The sequence below is a fragment of the Prionailurus bengalensis genome, chromosome C2 (genome assembly GCF_016509475.1).
Source record: "Prionailurus bengalensis isolate Pbe53 chromosome C2, Fcat_Pben_1.1_paternal_pri, whole genome shotgun sequence".
Classification (NCBI taxonomy): domain Eukaryota; kingdom Metazoa; phylum Chordata; class Mammalia; order Carnivora; family Felidae; genus Prionailurus; species Prionailurus bengalensis.
Window position 1 is genome coordinate 3,687,785 of NC_057350.1, and position 17,274 is coordinate 3,705,058.

General features: G+C 55.3%; 1 long non-coding RNA gene across 2 annotated transcripts; it reads right to left on the reverse strand.

Annotated features, from left to right (window-relative positions):
* Positions 1-7,553: 7,553 nt before the first annotated feature.
* Positions 7,554-17,222, reverse strand: LOC122491138. Of its 2 annotated transcripts, none has more exons than XR_006299287.1 (3): positions 17,007-17,222; positions 9,812-10,297; positions 7,554-8,617 (listed from the first exon to the last, which is right to left on the reverse strand). It is a non-coding gene; the product is annotated as an uncharacterized LOC122491138 (long non-coding RNA). The 2 variants fall into 2 exon arrangements; XR_006299288.1 differs by lacking the exon at positions 7,554-8,617 and adding an exon at positions 9,233-9,645.
* Between the last annotated feature and the right edge of the window lie 52 nt (positions 17,223-17,274).

Consider the following 17,274-nt stretch of genomic DNA (forward strand, 5'->3'; position numbering starts at 1 on the left):
CCACTCCCCGTCTTCAAGCTGGGGAGGAGGGCTGGCTCCCGGGAGAACAAGATTCCCGAGTCTGGGAGCCTTCTCACCGGGGTGCCGGGTGATGTCTTGCCCCGGTTCCCTCAGTGTCATCTTGGGTGGCAGGTCCTAGGACCATCCCCATATTACAGTGAGGGGACCTGGGTAAGGCCCCCGGAGCTAGTGACAGCACAGTGGGACTCCAGTCCCCGCGCATGCTGCTGGGATCTCTACCGTGGGGGTACGTGGGACTCCCCCCGGCTGTTTGTGCACGTTGACGATCCCCAGGCCCCTTCTTCAGAGGCTCTGATCTGGTGATTTTGACGCACAGGGTCTTAAGGGAAGACACTTTGGGAAACACTGGTGCGGGCCACGTGGCTCCCTGGGGGGCCATTAAAAGGAGCTCCCAGGGGCGCCTGGGTGGCTCCGTCGGTGAAGCATCCGACTTCGGCTCGGGTCACGATCTCGCGGTCCGTGAGTTCGAGCCCCGTGTCGGGCTCTGGGCTGACAGCTCAGAGCCTGGAGCTGCTTCGGATTCTGTGTCTCCCTCTCTCTCTGCCTCTCCCCCATTCATGCTCTGTCTCTCTCTGTCTCAAAAATAAATAAATGTTAAAAAATAACTAAAAAAAAAAAAAGGAGCTCCCACCCTCCCTGGCCCCAGATGAGCAGATGCATGGATGCTGGATGGATGGCTCCCTTGAGGCCAGAGGCGCCTCAGTCACCAGCTGCCTCGGGGCCACTGGGGACCGGTATGCGACACGCCCTTTTTTGCAAGGGTCTTCAGGTGTCCTCGGGAGGGGGGATGGTCCATAAGAGGCTTCCTTTCCCAAGGGAAGTTTTCCAGAGGGTCTGCATCTTTGGTTGTTTCTTTGAACATGGCGCCCGGGCCTTCCGAGAGCCCACCCAGGATTGCCCACTGGCTCATCTTCTCTTTTATCCACTATGTTCTGTGCTTGGGGCGTAAAATGTAACTGTTCTGACTCAAAGCAGGACTGCCAGGGCTGGGGGAGTCACGGGAAACTAAGGAGAGGACTCAGTCAGGGACGGACGATGCGGGGGCGTGTGTAGGTAGGAGAGCCTGGGACCGCCTAGCAGGGGCCAACCTTGTCCCCATTGATGCTGGGGACCCACCCACACTTCACTCGTGGCAAAATGCAGGCGCCTACCCCATCTCGGCGCTGGAGGCCGGCCTGACGGGCTAAAGAAGGTAACAGCTATGTTTTCATTCCTAGAGGGACCTGAAAACCTGAAGACAGGGGAACGGGCCGCCACCTTGAGTTCCCGCCTTGATGGAGACACCCCGTCCTTCCGCGGGTCCCCGGGTGGAAACTCACGGCCTGAGCCAGCGCCTCGGGTACTCTTCCTTCTGGAGCCACCGCGGAGCCCCAAGAAGGAGCATCTTTCTGCCCCGGCACCTCCAGAACAGCTCCTAGCCCCTCTTCGAGCCACTGGGGTGTCGGGCTAAAATGGCCCTGAAGCTCCTTTGTGACGTGCCCTTCACTGAGCTCAGAAGCAGGAACGCCTTCGTGGTGCTACCTTGCCCCCCTCGTCCATTTGGTTTTCTCTGCCCTGGGGCATTCGCCATGACTGACGAGACAGGCAGATCTCACCACAGGCCACACCGGTGCCCAGTGGGGACACGCCAGCCCGGAGCCACAAGGGGGTGTTGTGATAAATGTCCCTGTCTGCACGTTTTTTATCCCTAGGCGCCGGAACCAAATCAGGTCTTTCTACTTCCAAGATCCCTTTTTGCCTGTGAGAACATAACCCACAAGTGATTCCTTGCTAGGTGTCTTTCTAGTCTCTCTTTGTAGTAGTATTTGTCCTTTACTTCCAAGGGATGTGTGCTCTCTTAACGCACCCGTCAATCAGAGCTCGTCTGAGTGAATACCGACCACTCGTGTAAATCTGAATCATAATTTTAACTGGGGAGCCTTGATCACTTTGATCTCCTCTAGATATGTTGTGCGTGTTGCATTCTTCTGGCGGGACAGGTTTCCCGGCAGATGAGAATTCTATCCAGAGACTCGGAAGCAGAGGGTGATGAGAGGTCACTGGAATAAGACAGGACCACCTAACCCCGAGTGGGGGGTGCCGAAGGCACAGCGGGCAGTCACGTGTCACCAAGAGGCCGAAGGCTTCCCTGCGTCTCTGCCTGGTTACCCACGCACCTTCTGTCACCCCCAGGCGCACGCATCACAGGAAGGGGTACTTGTAGGCAATTTCTGTCTGGAGGTATTTCATCGCCGATGAAGGCGTCAGACGTGAATCTATTGCTTTGCCTTGAGGCATCGGTAGGAAAGATGGTGAGTTTCAGAGAGCAGGCAGGTGCCTGGGGAGGCAGAGGCCGCGGGGAGCCTCCCGGCACGTCCGAGACCCTGGGGGTGGGGGGGGGTGCACAGGGAGAGAGGGAGAGCCCCGGCAGACTGGCCGCTTAGCAGTCCCATCTGTGCCCCACCAGCCCTGCCTCACGACACAGATCTCCACGTGTCAGAAAGGGACAAGAGCGTTTTTATTTTAAGGGGTTTTGCCCAGGCCTCTCTGAAGGTTGAGGTACAGTAGCTCCTGCGTGGGGCGTCCGAGCTGTGAAGACAGGAGGGATGCTGGATGTGACCTCAGCTGGGAGCCCTTGACCGTGGGGCCAGCGCATTTGAATGGCTAGACATTGTGACTCCGTCCTTCCTTAATTACTATTGAATTGTGTTGGGAAATATTTGCTGTCTCACAATCTTTCAGAAGGTCTTGAGTAATGCCAACGGCAGGCAATTAATCAGGGTGGACCATGTGCCTGGCACTGCTCTACCTACCGCATTTCCTGTGTGCTCTCTTTTATCGTCGCAACGACCTTACGAGACAGGAATTATCCTTAGTCCCGTTCCGTAGATAAGGAAACTGAGGTGTGAGAGGAGTGAGTTTCCCAAGCCCACGTGTGGGGCCAGTGGGGCCTTGGGGGTTTCCACTAGGCACGTGGTACCAGCACGGATTAAAGCAACGAACTCACCGCAAAGCCACGCTCGGTGGCATCTGGGTCTAAAGGTCTAAAGAGACTTTGCTCCACCGGCTTCAACCCATCCGGGACGTATCAGCCATTCAACGTCATGGTCAACTGCTTCCTCCTCTAGAAACGTCTGGTCTCAGTGGAGGCCCCTGTTGGCTGCAGCCAGAGCTTCGTGGGTGGAGCTCTTTCCAGTTTTTTTCCCTTTTATTCGGGGGATACACCTTAGCATCTGCGTCATGCCTGACAGCCAGGCCAGAGTGGGAGCCAGCAGAGAAAGTTCCAGCCGGAGCCCTGCTAACCCGCAGCCACAGAAACAGGCAGGAGAACATGCCACGGCTGAGGCGGGCCGCTCCTCCTGGCGGCTTGGGCCCGAAGAAGCAAGTGCGGGGTGTGCGTGTCGGGGGCTAGTGAATGAGGGGGCCCGTGCCTGCGCCCACGTGTCCCGGACAGCGCCACGGGGACAGCTCCTTCTCTTGTAGGTTCTTTTGTGTTTGATACGGCTGGATTTTAACATTTTAAAACGTATCATAGAAGATCCACCAACATTACGGGACATTTGGAACAAGGAGTGTCATAAACCAGTTGATGACTTAAATGCCAAGGTGGCCACGAAAACCGTGAACGCTTGTGTCCCTCTTCTAACTGCGGGGGTGGGGGGGTTCCAGATGCTCGCAGAAGTCTGACTTCACCTCGCACCTGGAGAATCTGCCCGCGGCGGCACAGGGAGTACGAGCCAGGGACGGGTGTGCAAACCTTCACCCCGTCACTGGCCCTGGAGGAAGTTCCAGGTACCGGCCTCCACCTCCAAGGTCTGACTGGCTGCGAGATGCCCCAAAGGGCAACCGGGGGTTGGTGCGCGTGTGTGTGTGTGTGTGTGTGTGTGAGGACCACGCCCTCCAGGCGGGCAGATGCGGATTCCTGGTCAGGTCCCCAGCAGCCGGGAGGCACGGGGTCTCACCAGTGGCACAGAGACAGAGCCATGGCCGACAAGCACAGGGCGTCTGCTGCGTAATCTGAGACACGGGCTTCAGATAGATTACTTTCGACAACCTACCCGTTGGACCCCCTTCTCCCCACCAGAGGGAAAGCTTGCCGCCATGGTGATGGTTTCTGGCACGACGTTCCCTGCATCCGCACGGGTGGCCGGCTGAGCTGAGGGCGGAGAGCCGCAGCCGGCTGGACTGCTCCTGTGTCACTTCCAGAAGCGTCCCAGGTCACCTGTCCCTTCTGGGGTGCCTACGTGCTCTGAATTTCCCCCCAAATTTCTTACTTGGACCCTGGAAGCTCCCACCCTCCTGCTTTCTTTGGGTGGGGGCAGCGAGGGGGGCTGCAGACGAGCCGAGCTCCCCCATCTCCCCGTGGTGCCCACGGCGGCCGATAGTGGTTGCCAACACAGTCCTGGAGGCACCAGAGGAAAAGGCAAGGAAGGGGGAGGGACAGAAGCCATCGCTGCCCGAGGGTCCAGAGAGCTCACACCCAGAGGGCCTTCTTTTTTTTTCTTTTAATCTTTTTAAGATTTATTTATTTTTGAGAGAGAGAGAGAGAGAGAGAGAGAGAGAGCTTGAGTGGGGGAGGGACAGAGAGAGAGGGAGACCCAGAAGCTGAACCAGGCTCTGAGCCGTCAGCCCAGAGCCCGCCGCGGGGCTCGAACTCACGAACCGCGAGATCATGACCTGAGCCGAAGTCAGACGCTTCACCGACGGAACCCCCCAGGCGCTCCCAGAGAGCCTTCTTCAAAGGAGACCTAGAAACTTCCCAGGCCTGGCCGCCAGGTGGGGCTCTGGGGAAGGCAGCCCACTCATGCCTCCTGGTCACTGGAAAATTCCAGAATCTTTTCCAGCCCCTGGCAGCTGCCTCCTGGCCTGACCGGAGTGACACATCTCACCTTCCCCCCGGCTTCGTCACCGGGCTGCTGGCTGCCAGACCAGCTTCAGAGCTGTGCACCACAGCCACACCTGCCAGCCCGCACCATGACTCAGAGCCCGTAGGCGAGATCCCAGCGCCCGAGTCCTTTCCATCCCCCAAGGGAGTCGGGCCTGTGGCTGCACTCAGTCCCGGGGCTCCCCGGCCTCAGGCAGAGTCCCTCCGTGGGCCCCTGTAGGGGGGGCTGGGAGGCCCCTTATCTTCCTGGCAGGGGGACTCGGTTGTCCCCTCCCACACCCTCTCACACCCCCAGGACGGGAGCCGTCGCCAATCACCCAGAGGGTGGTTGAGGAAAATAACCTTCAGAATGACTTTAAAACAAATTTGTTTATATTCAAGTTAGTTCACATGCAGTGTAGCCTTGGTTTCAGAGTAGAGCCCAGTGATTCATCTCTTACATAGGACACCCCCCACCCCCACCCAGTGCTCATCCCGACAAGCACCTCCTTCATGCCTGTCACCCATCTAGCCCGTCCCCCACCCACCTCCCCTCCAGCCACCCACAGTTTGTTCTCTGTATTTCATTCAAAACCACTTATTTCAAGTTCTCTTTGGTTTGGGCGCCTGGGTGGCTCAGTCGGTTAAGTGCCCGACTTTGGCCTCAGGTCAGGATCTCACATTTCGTGGGGTCGAGCCCTGCATGGGGCTCTGTGCTGACAGCTCGGAGCCTGGAGCCGCTTCGGATTCTGGGTCCCCCTCTCTCTCTGCTTCTCCCCTGCTCACGCTCTGTCTCTCTCAAAGTAATAAATAAACATTAAAAGAAACACATAAATAAAGTTTTCTTTGGTTTACGTGGTCAGAAACGCTATGATTTCAGAATCATTCTTATTGGTCTGCTTTAATTGAAGTTTTTATTTTATTTTATTTTATTTTTTGTTTTATTTTTATTTTATATTTTATTTTTTATTTTATTTTTATTTGTTTTATTTTTATTTTATTTTATTTTATTGAGATAATGATAGAATCACATGCCATCATAGGAAGAGTGCAGAGAGGGGTCTCCTATGAACTGCCCAGTTTTCCCCTAAGGATAACGTTGCAAGACTACAGTCCAGCAACACAAGCAGGTTATCGACAGTGTTAAGATCCCCTGATCTTATCCAGATTTCTTGCGTCTTTTCTTTTTTTAAAAATGTATTTAATTATTTTGAGAGACAGAGAGAGAGACAGTGGAGGGAGGAGGAGGAGGGGAGAGAGAGAGAGAGGGGAAGAGAGAAAGAGAATCCCAAGCAGGCTCTGTGCTGACAGTGCAGGGTCTTGAACCCACGAACCATGAGATCATGACCTGAGCTGAAGTCGGTCGCTCAACGGACTGAGCCACCCGGGCGCCCCAAAGCTCCCCCCATTTAAACCACACTGAACCCCCTCACGAATCCTCCACACTTGCCCTTGTCCTCAGCCCTGGCAAGCCCCGGTCCCCCTCCTGAAGAATGGCTCACGGCTCTCGCATCGTGGAACCAAACGGCCTGCGTCTCTCAGGTTGCTGGGTGAGACCGTACGTGCACAGTGCGGGCTTTTAAGAAGCTGCACGCTCTCTCCCAGCGTGGCCCCGACGTTTTACATCCCCACCAGGAACGTGGGAGGGCTCCAGTTTTCCCAGCCCTTGTCGGCATCTCGTGTTGCGACAGCTTCTCATTTCAGCCATTCTGGTAGGTGAGTGGTGATATCTCACTACGGTTTTAATCTGTACTCCCCCAGGGGCTGATGAAAACTCAGGCTTTGATCTGAGAACTCTCCTCATTTCCCGTGTAAGTTGATGCGACCGACTTCCCTCTCAGCGCTGCCTTAGCCAGAGTCCCGCACACTTTGATATGTCACATATTCATTTTCATTCGGTTTATGCACTTCTAAATTGCTTTTGAAACTTCCTTGTTGACCTAAGGATTATTGAGTAGTGTGTGATTTAACTTCCACATGTTTAGAGATTTCCCTGTCTGCTGTCGATTTCTCATCTGATCCCGTTATGGTCAGAGAACGTACCCTGTGTGATTTTTTTTTTAAAAGTTCTTTTAGATTTGTTGGCATTTGTCTCACGACCCAGTATGTGGTCCTCCTTGGTGAACGTACGTGGACAAAAACAGGGTGCACCTTGCTATTGTGGGGCTGTGTGTCCTGTAAATACCAGCTGGTCCTGTGAGTGGGGTGTGGCTCCGATCCCCTCGTCTCTGCTGATTCCCTGACCAGTAGTTCTGTGAGTGGCTGGGAGGGCATCTGGGGGTCCCCTATGATAACTGTGGGTAATCTAGCTCCCTTTTCTCCTCTATCAGTGTTTGCTTCATCTGTTGGTGCTGTTTCATCGTAAGAACTAATACATTTTGAAGTCTTAAAATGCAAAATGATGGGGGTTTTTTAATGTTTATTTTTGAGGCAGAGAGAGACAGACCATGAATGGGGGAGGGGCAGAGACAGAGAGGGAGACCCAGGATCCGAAGCAGGCTCCAGGCTCCGAGCTGGCAGCACAGAGCCGGACTCGGGGCTCGAACCCACGGACCGCGAGATCGTGACCTGAGCCGAAGTCGGACGCTCAACCGACTGAGCCGCCCAGGCGCCCCTAAAACGCAAAATGATGTTTTAAAGCGACAGAAGTGTCATAAAATTTTCAAGAATGCACATACCACATGTTGTATTTTGAGCCACTGTCACCTTCCTCTTCTCGCTATCCTGGGTACCGATTCTGGTCGGGGAGGCCAGGACCGTGGGTCTCAGAAACTGACTTTCCCCTTTGACATGTTTTGGAAATTTGTTTTCATTACCTCCTCATGTGGAAAGACGAAAAACAGGAAGGGCAGACTTTCAAGGCAAGTCTAAACTTTCCGCTGACACGCTTCGGAACCATGATGCCCCATGATGCCCCCTTTTAGAAGCAGGGATTTAAAAATAGAATGTCACTAGGGGTGCCTGGGTGGCTCGGTGGGCGGAGCATCCAACTCTTGATTTCAGCTCAGGTCGTGATCCTGGGGTCTTTAGATCGAGCCCCCTTTTGCGCTCCGGGCTGAGTGTGGAGTCTGCTTAAGATTCTCTCTCCCTCTCTCTGTCCTTTGCCCCTCTCCCCCACTTGCACTGTCTGTCTCTCTCTAAAAAAAGAAACAAAAAAATAGAATGTCACAGAGGAGCTTGTGGATATGAAGCTATTCCCCGCCTCCTGTGTTCAGGGTGAGTTGCACACGAGACCTCTGGGCTGAGTTTGGCCCCAAGCTCGATAACTCTCCGCCATCTTTCTTGCTATTGAAGAAAGTATCCAAGGATGTGGGGAGAGAGGAAAATATGGGGAGAATCTTGGATGGCTTCTCATTTATATTTTAAAAATAAAGTCACTCCTGTCAACGTTGCCGGTCATACCATAGAGAGGGCTGCTGACCAACCCGCGTTGGCTCACCCTTTATGTGGTTGTGTCTGGGAGTGTGACTGGCACCTGACGTCAGCCGGCTTCCGGGGGCGTCCCAGTGGCTGCCATCGGAGCAGTGAGGCCACCTTGTGGAGCACAAACATCGCCCGAGGGCGGGCTCCAGCCTTCACCACCTCGGCCTAACCACGGAGCTCAGGCGGTTTCTTCATCTCACCCCTACCCCCCAGAGCCCTCCCCGATCACCCACCTGGGCTAAATCTTAGGGTTGTCAGGAAGAGGAAACAGGATCCCGGCTGGGGGAGATTGTTTCTGCGGTTTGGTTTAGCATAAACTTCCAGTAACAACTGTAATGATAAAAGTCGTAAAACGTTTTTGGTTTTGTCTCCAGCAGGTGTGAGGTTTGCACAGAAGCTGGAACCCTGACAACTAGCTCAGAGGGATGCCAGGCTGTCATCAGGGCCGCTGTGCCCCGCAGGGACATGAGGACCAGGCGAGGACACAACCAACGAGCTAGGACTTGGTCTAAGAGGCACAATCCTTTATGCATCATAATCCAAGCATCACCGTGTGACCAGACCTGCCCGAGCTGTAGGACCCAGCCCTCGGTAACCACGTTTAGAAGAAGCAAATAACCAAGGGAAGATGAATAAAAGGTATAAACAGGAAGTAAAGTTTTTGGGGGATCTTCAGACCAACCCCAGGGCCTTTGCCCAGTAAAAGAGTCTCCCTGTCCATCAGTTGAGACTAGAGGACGCTCTGGCCCCTCCTTTGTTCTGCCTTCATCTCTGGGACGTTTATTTATTTATTTTTTAAAATTTTTTTAAAAGAATGTTTATTTGTTTTTGAGAGAGAGAGAGAGAGAGACAGAGACAGAGCATGAGCAGGGAAGGGAGAATCCAAAGCAGGTTTTAGGCTCCGAGCTGTCAGCACAGAGCCCGACTCGGGGCTCGAACTCATGAACCGTGAGATCACGACCGAAGTCAGACACTCAACCGGCTGAGCCACCCGGGCGCCCCTATCTCTGAGACTTTTAAATAGCGTAGCACAATGGCCTCAGAACAGAACAGGGACCTGAACTGCCATCACCGGGAAGTTCCCAATAATAGTAATTCACGTGTGATGCCTCTTGTTCCTTGCTCAGCAGGAGAAGGGACTGTTCATCAACAGTGCAGGCCAAATGGAAAATCCCCACGTGTGAAATAGAAAACCGACCCGCACGCCTATGTCTGGGGTCGACACGGTTGAAGCTGACCAAAGGGCCGTATCACAGGGCTCCATTGGGGGCTGGTCGGGGAATATAGTGGATCCCGGGGACCAGCCAGCACTCTGGTCAGAGAGGTGGAGCACTGAGCCCGAAAAGGCAGATTCCAGCCTGCAGGAAGGAGGAAGGGGTGCCGTCAGCACCACATGAGGGGCGGGCCGGGTTCCTCACCACAGGGACGGAGTTGCCGATGGATGGGGGGATGTTCAGAGGCCATACTTCCCCCCATATTCCCTGGCACCGGGCAGAGGAACCAGCGGATGAATTCCAGACTCACCTGCTGGGAGGAGCCGGGCTTTGCTCAGCCCTGGCTGGTGCTGAGCCGCGTGGGGGAGGTTCACCTTGGCACAGCCCGGATGCTGGAGGCGCTGGCTTGCTGGTGACAGACTTGGCATTGGCTCCCTCGTCGCTCGCTGCTAGTTTTAAATGCCTAGGAGGGCATGGTTGGGGCCCAATATTGGCTTTTGGAGACTTGATCCACGGAAGGGGGCACTGAGCCCTGACGTTTCGTCTCGGAGCGCGCAGGGTGGTGACAGGGGGAGCGGGGCCACGTCAGGGAGTGCCAGTTGTGCAAAATTGTCAAATTTTGGTTCTTAAACCAGAAGACGGTGGTTGGGTGAATGGACACCTCCGTCCAGGGCGAGCGGAAATGAACATCGCCTGGGTGGAAGTCGGCGTGCGGTGCTGTGTATCCAGAGCCTTAGGAAGAACAGGCTCCCAGGCCCAGTAAATGTACTTTGGGGGCTGCCCCAAGGAAACCGTCCTAAGCACAGAAAAAATCATCTCGCATGAAGACGTTTGTGAAAGAAATCCCAGTAATCGTGAAGAATCGTAAACAACCCAGAATTGACCCATGATGTAAAAATCATCAACGAAGTGTGGCTATGGCGGGTCTGAGGAAGCACCATGGAACCGTCAGCAGCTTACCGTATGGAATTCGCAGTAACGTGGAGGATGTTCTGGTCACACCAAAAAGAACACGGCAAAGAGGGTGAAGAACAACTCAGTAGGGAAAAGAAAGGAGAAACAGCAGGGGGCAAGATGGCGGTCACATCGGGATTCTGCTTTTCCTTGTCATCGAACTGTTTCTGTGATGAGCGTAACCGACTTTATACTCGAAAATACTGTGTTCGTATGAGTCGCATGTAAAGATTTCACTCTCCTCCAAAAGGAAGGGGAGTGTTGCCCTGACCCCACAGTCGGTGAGCCAGTCAAGCGAGGGGTATTGGACCAAGCAGGCCTCCCCGTGGGCCACACCCCGATGTGTTTGCCCCAACACCTGCTTCCTGGCACCTTCCCTGAAGTCAAACACAGATCTGGGGCCGGCCTGCAGCGTCTGTTATCTTGGAGATTTCAGCAACCTCACTGAGGGAAGCCACCCTTTCCTGTCCCTCAAGTCCTTGTCTCATCCAGAAACCCCAAGGCCATGCAGGGCAGGCCAGGGAGATGCAGACTTGGCCGTGAAGGGAACAGAAATGGTGAACACGGGGAGCCTCTACGCTCTCTCCTCCCTGACACGGCCCCGCCCCAGCCACCACCACCCTGCTCGCCGGGAGACGAAACGTCAGGGCTCAACACCCCCTTCCATGGATCAAGGCTCCAAACATCAAGATTCAGCCCCCACGGTGGCCTCCTCGGAATTAAACTGTTACAGTCATTTTATTTTATTGTTTAATTGATTCATTTATTTCTAAAGTTTATTTACTTATTTTGAGAGAGAGAGCACAAGAGTAAGCAGGGAAGGGCAGAGAGAGAGGGAGAGAGAATCCCAAGCAGCCTCCACACTCAGCATGGAGCCCGACATGGGGCTCGATCCCATGAAACGTGAGATAGTGACCTGAGCCGAAACCAAGAGTTGACGCTCAACCGACTGAGCCACCCGGAGCCCCTGTTACTGTCATCTTAAATTATTTCTTTGACTACTAATTATTGTTCTCACCTCTCCTGTAGATTTTAGGCACTTACATATGGTCTTCTAAGGTTTGTGGTCCTATTCTTTGCTTCTGTATCCAGGGGCACTCCAGGGTTTTAAATTCTGACGTGCGTAAGACGCTTATGTCTCACAGTTTCTAAACCTTTGTTCATTCAGTGTACTATAAACTTCATAGTTTTAACGTATTTTTAAAAAATTTTTTTTAATGTTTATTTATTTTTTTGAGACAGAGAGAGACAGAGCATGAACGGGGGAGGGTCAGAGAGAGAGAGGGAGACACAGAATCCAAAACAGGCTCCAGGCTCCGAGCTGTCGGCACAGAGCAAGGGCACAGACCAAGCATCGTTCTCCCAGACCCCGCTGTGCAGAAGCACTATGTCCCTTGACGATTGGGACCGGTCCCTCCAGTCACACCTCCTCCTCTGTCTGCTGTTTTGGAGGCAGGAACAGCAGCCCTCACGGACAATTCAGTGGACCCAGGAGTGTGTTTCTGATTGGAAGCCAGCCTGTTGTGGGCCACAACACTCCAGCCCATGAGGGCCGCGGTCATGGGCATCAGAAGCAACATTTCTTCCAGGAGTCCCATCCTATAATCATCTGTTGCTTGGTGCCCAGACGTGGGCACTTGGGTTGAGAAGGAACCATATACTGCTCTGGTCTAAGGCATCAGCTGACATGGGCCACCAGCTGTCTGCTGAGCACATGAGTCCACATTCTGTCGAGGTAACTGCTCCCGCGTGCTGGGCCACGTGGAAAGACGGGCGAATTACTTGCCCATCGTTACATTTCCTTGCCCTACGCTGCACTGTTCTGTATCCCATGCCGTGGACTGTGCATTCTGTTAATTCACAAGTGTGGGCCACCGGCAGCTGCAGGCTCAGAGGGAAGGCTTGTGCAGACCCGACCATACAGCGTCCGCCTCGGCCGTGCCTACTTCTCAAGACGTCCGGCCTCCCAGCCCCGAGGGTCGGGGCTCTCGCATCACAGCCCCGCCCGCTCCTGTGAGGCGTGTGCTGTTCTGACGTCCTCTCGAAACCGCAATCTTTACTGATAGCCTGGCCGACGAGCCAGAACAGAACGTTCACATCTGGCATATGTCACCTCCGAAATCCAAACAGGCCCACGTGTATTTGTTGGGGTGAGTGGTGCAGGTGCAGAGGTTTATCTCCCCCTTTAGAGAGAAGGCTTCCACTGCCCCACACTCCCAAACACCCCACTAACAGGCCGGGGACCCTGAACTTCTGCGGTTGTGATCTCTGACGCACGTGGGCTTTCCGAAGGCGTCCTCGGTCCTATGTTCCAAATCCAGCTGACGTAACCTCATGACACCAGTGTAATGGGCCAGCAGGGCGTTTAGCACCGTGTCCAAGGTCTCTCCAGAGTGTTCTGACAGAGCAGGAGAGCTGGCAGGAGCCTCAACCCACCACACTGTGGGGGTGTATTGTGGCCCCGGGTCACACGATAGCAAAATCCTGTGGACTACCTTGTCTAAAGGGAAGGGGGGAAGGGCAGACATTGTCCGGGTCAGTCGCTGCAGATCAGGGGCCGGGTGGCCGGGGGGTGGGGGTGGGGGGGTGCTCCAGGAAAGCTACCCCCTCTGAAGCCTCAGCTGCAATTACATTTATGATACTGTAGGCACAGGGCTTAACAGAGGACGGTCTGGGGGCCAAACGTTGCCTGTGAACCTGCAAACTAAAAACGGTTTCTGTACTTTTTAAGGGTTGCAAAAATAAAGCAAAGAAGATGCAAGACCGAGAGCAAAGTAGCCCAGAAAGCCTGGTGTATTTACTGCTGGGTCTTTTGCAAAGAGGGCTGCCGGTCTCGCTGGGCCTGGGGAGGTCCCCAAGGGACCCATAATGGGACAGACTTGGGCCAAGAGTCCATCTCGGGCCTGAAACCCACGGGATCCCTCTTTGGTGACTCACATGGGTTTGGGTCTCGGGGTTAGTGGTGTTCAGAGCTCATATTTAATGACCATCAGAAACTCCAAATATTTTCCTTTCTCTGGTGCTCTCACCCTGCTTGGATTAGTCTTCCAGAACTGCTATAATCAAGTACCACAAACAGAACTTACAACCAAAACTTATGGTCACACAGTCCAGAGGCTGGAGGTCCAAAATCAAGGTGGCCCCAGGGTTAGGTCCTTCTGAGAGCGAATCTATCTCGGACCCCTCTCCCGGCTTCTGGAGCCTCAGGCATTCCTTGGCTTGTGTCTTTACATCATCCGCCCTCTGGGTATGTCTGTGTCCGAATGTCCCCTTTTGTAAGGACACCGGGCATATCGGATTAGGGTCCACGCCAATGACCGCATCTTACCCCGGTCATCTGCAAAGATCTTATTTCCAAATAAGGTCCCATTCACAGGTACTGGAGGCTAGGACTTCCACATCTTTTGAGGGGACACAGTTGAACCCATAGCACTGGTGAGTGGCTCAGATCATTCTGGGGAAGGCTTGGGGAAGGCCCATCACGGCACTTGTGGCCTCGATGCAAGGCCCTTCCTCAAAGGGACGTGGCCTCCATCCCATGGTGAAGGATGCTGGTGGTCCCTCTCCAAGGCAGTTCTGAGCACCTGAGTGACAGAGGCACATTCCGGGCGTTCCCAGTGTGGCTAAGAAGGGTGCCCGTGATAGGTGCACTCCAGCGCCCAAGCCTCCTTGAGCCCGAGACCCCATCCTCCGCTGCGGCACCCGGTTTCCTGCACCTACTGTGCACATGAAGCACCTGGGAACCTTCTAGAATGTAGATTTGACTTCATGACGTCTGCGAGGGGACGGACCACCTTGAGCAGCGAGGCTGATGTGTGTCGGGACCCTCAGCATGTCCACTGCATGAGCCGTTGGCCACCACCAAGCCCACGGCTCCGGCCCACCCAGACGGTGGCCTCTCACCCTGAGCGGGTAGGATGAGGTCGGTGCCCTGAGCACGGCCCCTTCATTCCCCAGGCTCTCACGCCACCCGGCTCTGTTCTCTACACCCCCAGGCTCCTGTCCAGGAAGGTGTGCAGCTTCCCCGGGGCCTTGGGTCGTGAGGGGTCTAACCCCGACGCACCTGGAGGCCACGTCAGGCGTGGAATGGCCCTGAGGACACTGGGGCCCTGTTCCTGGGCCGACACCTGGGTGAGCTGTGCTGTGGCCCACGCTCTGCGGAGGTTGCTGGGTAGGAGAGCTGTCCCCCTCACACAGGGGCCCAGGGGGTCACCTCTGCTGCTGGACGAGGCCCGGGGCGTCTGGGGCCCAAAGTTCCCAGCCTCACGCTTCTGCCCAGAACGTCCCAGCCCCGTGTCTCACTCTTTCGTCACTGCTGCCGGGGGCTGGCACGCTCAATCTGGGTAGCTTGGGGAGGGTTAAATGGAGAGACCGTTGGCCTCTCTTTTGGGGGCTGTGCACCTCCCGGCCCGGGGGAGCGAGGAGAGGGGACCGCTTGGGGGCCCTGTGCAGAGGGCGGGACACGGGGACGTGGCCGTCCAGGATGACCCCGCAGGGAGGGACCCAGGAGTTAAGTCCACGAGCCCACCTGCTCCCGAGTGCCGCCCACAGCGGCCAGAAGCCAGAGAGCAGGTGTGGCGGACAGGGCCCACGCGGCTGCCCTCGCGGGACACGGAGAGGGTGGCAAAGGCAGACGAGGAATCCAGCCCTGCACGGCACACTCACCCCTGCACCGAAGAGCACGGCTCTGGGGCAGGAGACCGGCCGGGCCCCTCCAAACACGGGGCACGACACTGGGGAGAAGGGCTCCCAACAAGGGATCCCGCGTGTCTGTGGAGCCCGAGCGCGAGAGCACCGCGTTAGATCAAGGGGTCTTGGGGTCCAGGCACTTGCGCCACGTGACCTGGCGCGTTAGCGGGGACAGCACTCGGTGCGTTTGCTGCCCCACTCGCCGGGCATCCAAACAAGAGCCACAACAGCAACCCAAAAGACAAAGTGTGTGTAAGGCAATTGTGCGACCTTGTGTTACTCCCGCCAGGAGTCCTGGACTTACACCGGAAGTGTCACAGCGCCCCGGGCCCCCAGCACTCCTCAGTCATAAAGCCCCGGTCCCCAGTGCCCCCCGGTCACGGCCCCCGGCCCCGCTCCCAGTCGCAGTGCCCTGACCCCCAGGACGCCCCCCAGTCACTGCACCCGGGCCCCCAGCGAGGCCCCCAGTCACAGTGCCCTGGCTCCCAGCCCCCCCTGCCCGGTCTCAGCACTCCGGCCCCCAGCATGGCCCCCATGTGGCAGTACCCCAGCCCCCAGCGCAGCCCCCAGATCACAGCACCCCACCTGCCAGCCCACCACCCGGTCACAGGGCCCGGGCCCCCAGTGCACCCGCGAACCCCCCCACCCAGCCGTTCCCAGGGAGCAGGGATCACCGCAGGGAACACAGGGAGAACAGCAGGACGCACACCCGTGAATCTGCGTCTCCTTAAATTAACAGATGCCGACCTTTCCACCACAGCGCCCCCCCCCCCCATTTCCTGCTGTGAAAGGAACATGATGCGCGTTCTGATGGCCCTCGGCACCCTGCTGACTCCCATGTCCCCGTCCCCCTGTCCCCCTTCCCGGACACAAGTCAGCAACCTGCCCCCCCACGCAGGGCTGCAACCTCCGCCTCCCTGGGGCGGCCCTCGCTCTGTGCTCCTTGCTGACCTCGGAAATCTGCATCAGCAATGGGTTCACACTGTAAAGGTCATTCTTATAGTTTCGTTCAGCTTTGTTTCAATATTTCTTCATTTCCATTTACTCATTCATTTTCATCGTCTGCAAGGTACTTGGTGCCTGTATATTTTACATCCTTTCTCCCTTTCCCTTGTCAATAAACGTGTATGAACATTTATCTTGTTTCCTCTTTTATCTTCCCTCCCTCCTCCTGATTTCCTCCTCCCTGCCTCTTTCCCTCCCTTCCCTCCTTCCTTCCCTCCTTCCATTCTTCCTTTCTCTTTCTTCTTTCTTTCTTTCTTTCTTCCTCTTTTTTTCTTTCTTTCTTCCTTTCTTCCTTTCCCTTTTCTTTCTTTCTTTTGTTCTCTTTCTTTCTTCCTTTCTTTCTTTCTTCCTTTCTTTCTTCTCTTCCTTTTTTTAAAAAGCTTCTCCCTTTCTTCCTCCTTTCTTTTTTGAAAGGTATGACAGGCAATGCTGCAGAGATGGTCCTTGTCCGTGTTTCCTTCTGCCCAAATGTGGGGGGTTTATCTGGGGACACAGTAGACCCAGAACCAGTGGAACTGCTGGATTGTGAGCCTGTGTAGCGTCAACACCACTGAACTTCACACACTTCTGTCCCAAACTGTTGTGCTGTTCGCATTTCTGTGTCTGAGAGCTCCCACATCACCCTGAGAAGTGAGTAGTGGTTTTCCTTCATCATGAGCAACATTGCAGACGCAGCCCCCGCCCCCCAGGCCCATCCCTGCCAAACTGAACCCCACAAAGGACTCTGCGCCCTGGTCCCCCCACCTCCCGGGTCCTGCACACGGGGCCTCTCCTGGAGACCCTGGTTGGCGGGCCTGAGAGGGGCCCGGGCTCAGGGTGGGAGCTCCCCTCCAGAGGGGCCACAAGGACTTACTCACCAGGCACAAGGAAAGTGAGCACCTCTCCAAGGCTAGTCGTTCTCAGAGCCCCATCTTTCAATGAGGAAAAACTATTTCTCCTATGGCTCATTCATTAATTCATTCATTCATTCTTCCACAGATATTTATGGAATAAGGACGGAGGTCAGCGTTGGGCCACCGGAATGCACGGAGCACACAGAGCCCCCTGCCCTCGCAGACCTTCTGTCTCCGGGGGACAGAACAAGTTCCCTGTGCACCAGGATGGCAAGGGCCCCGGGACGGAAGA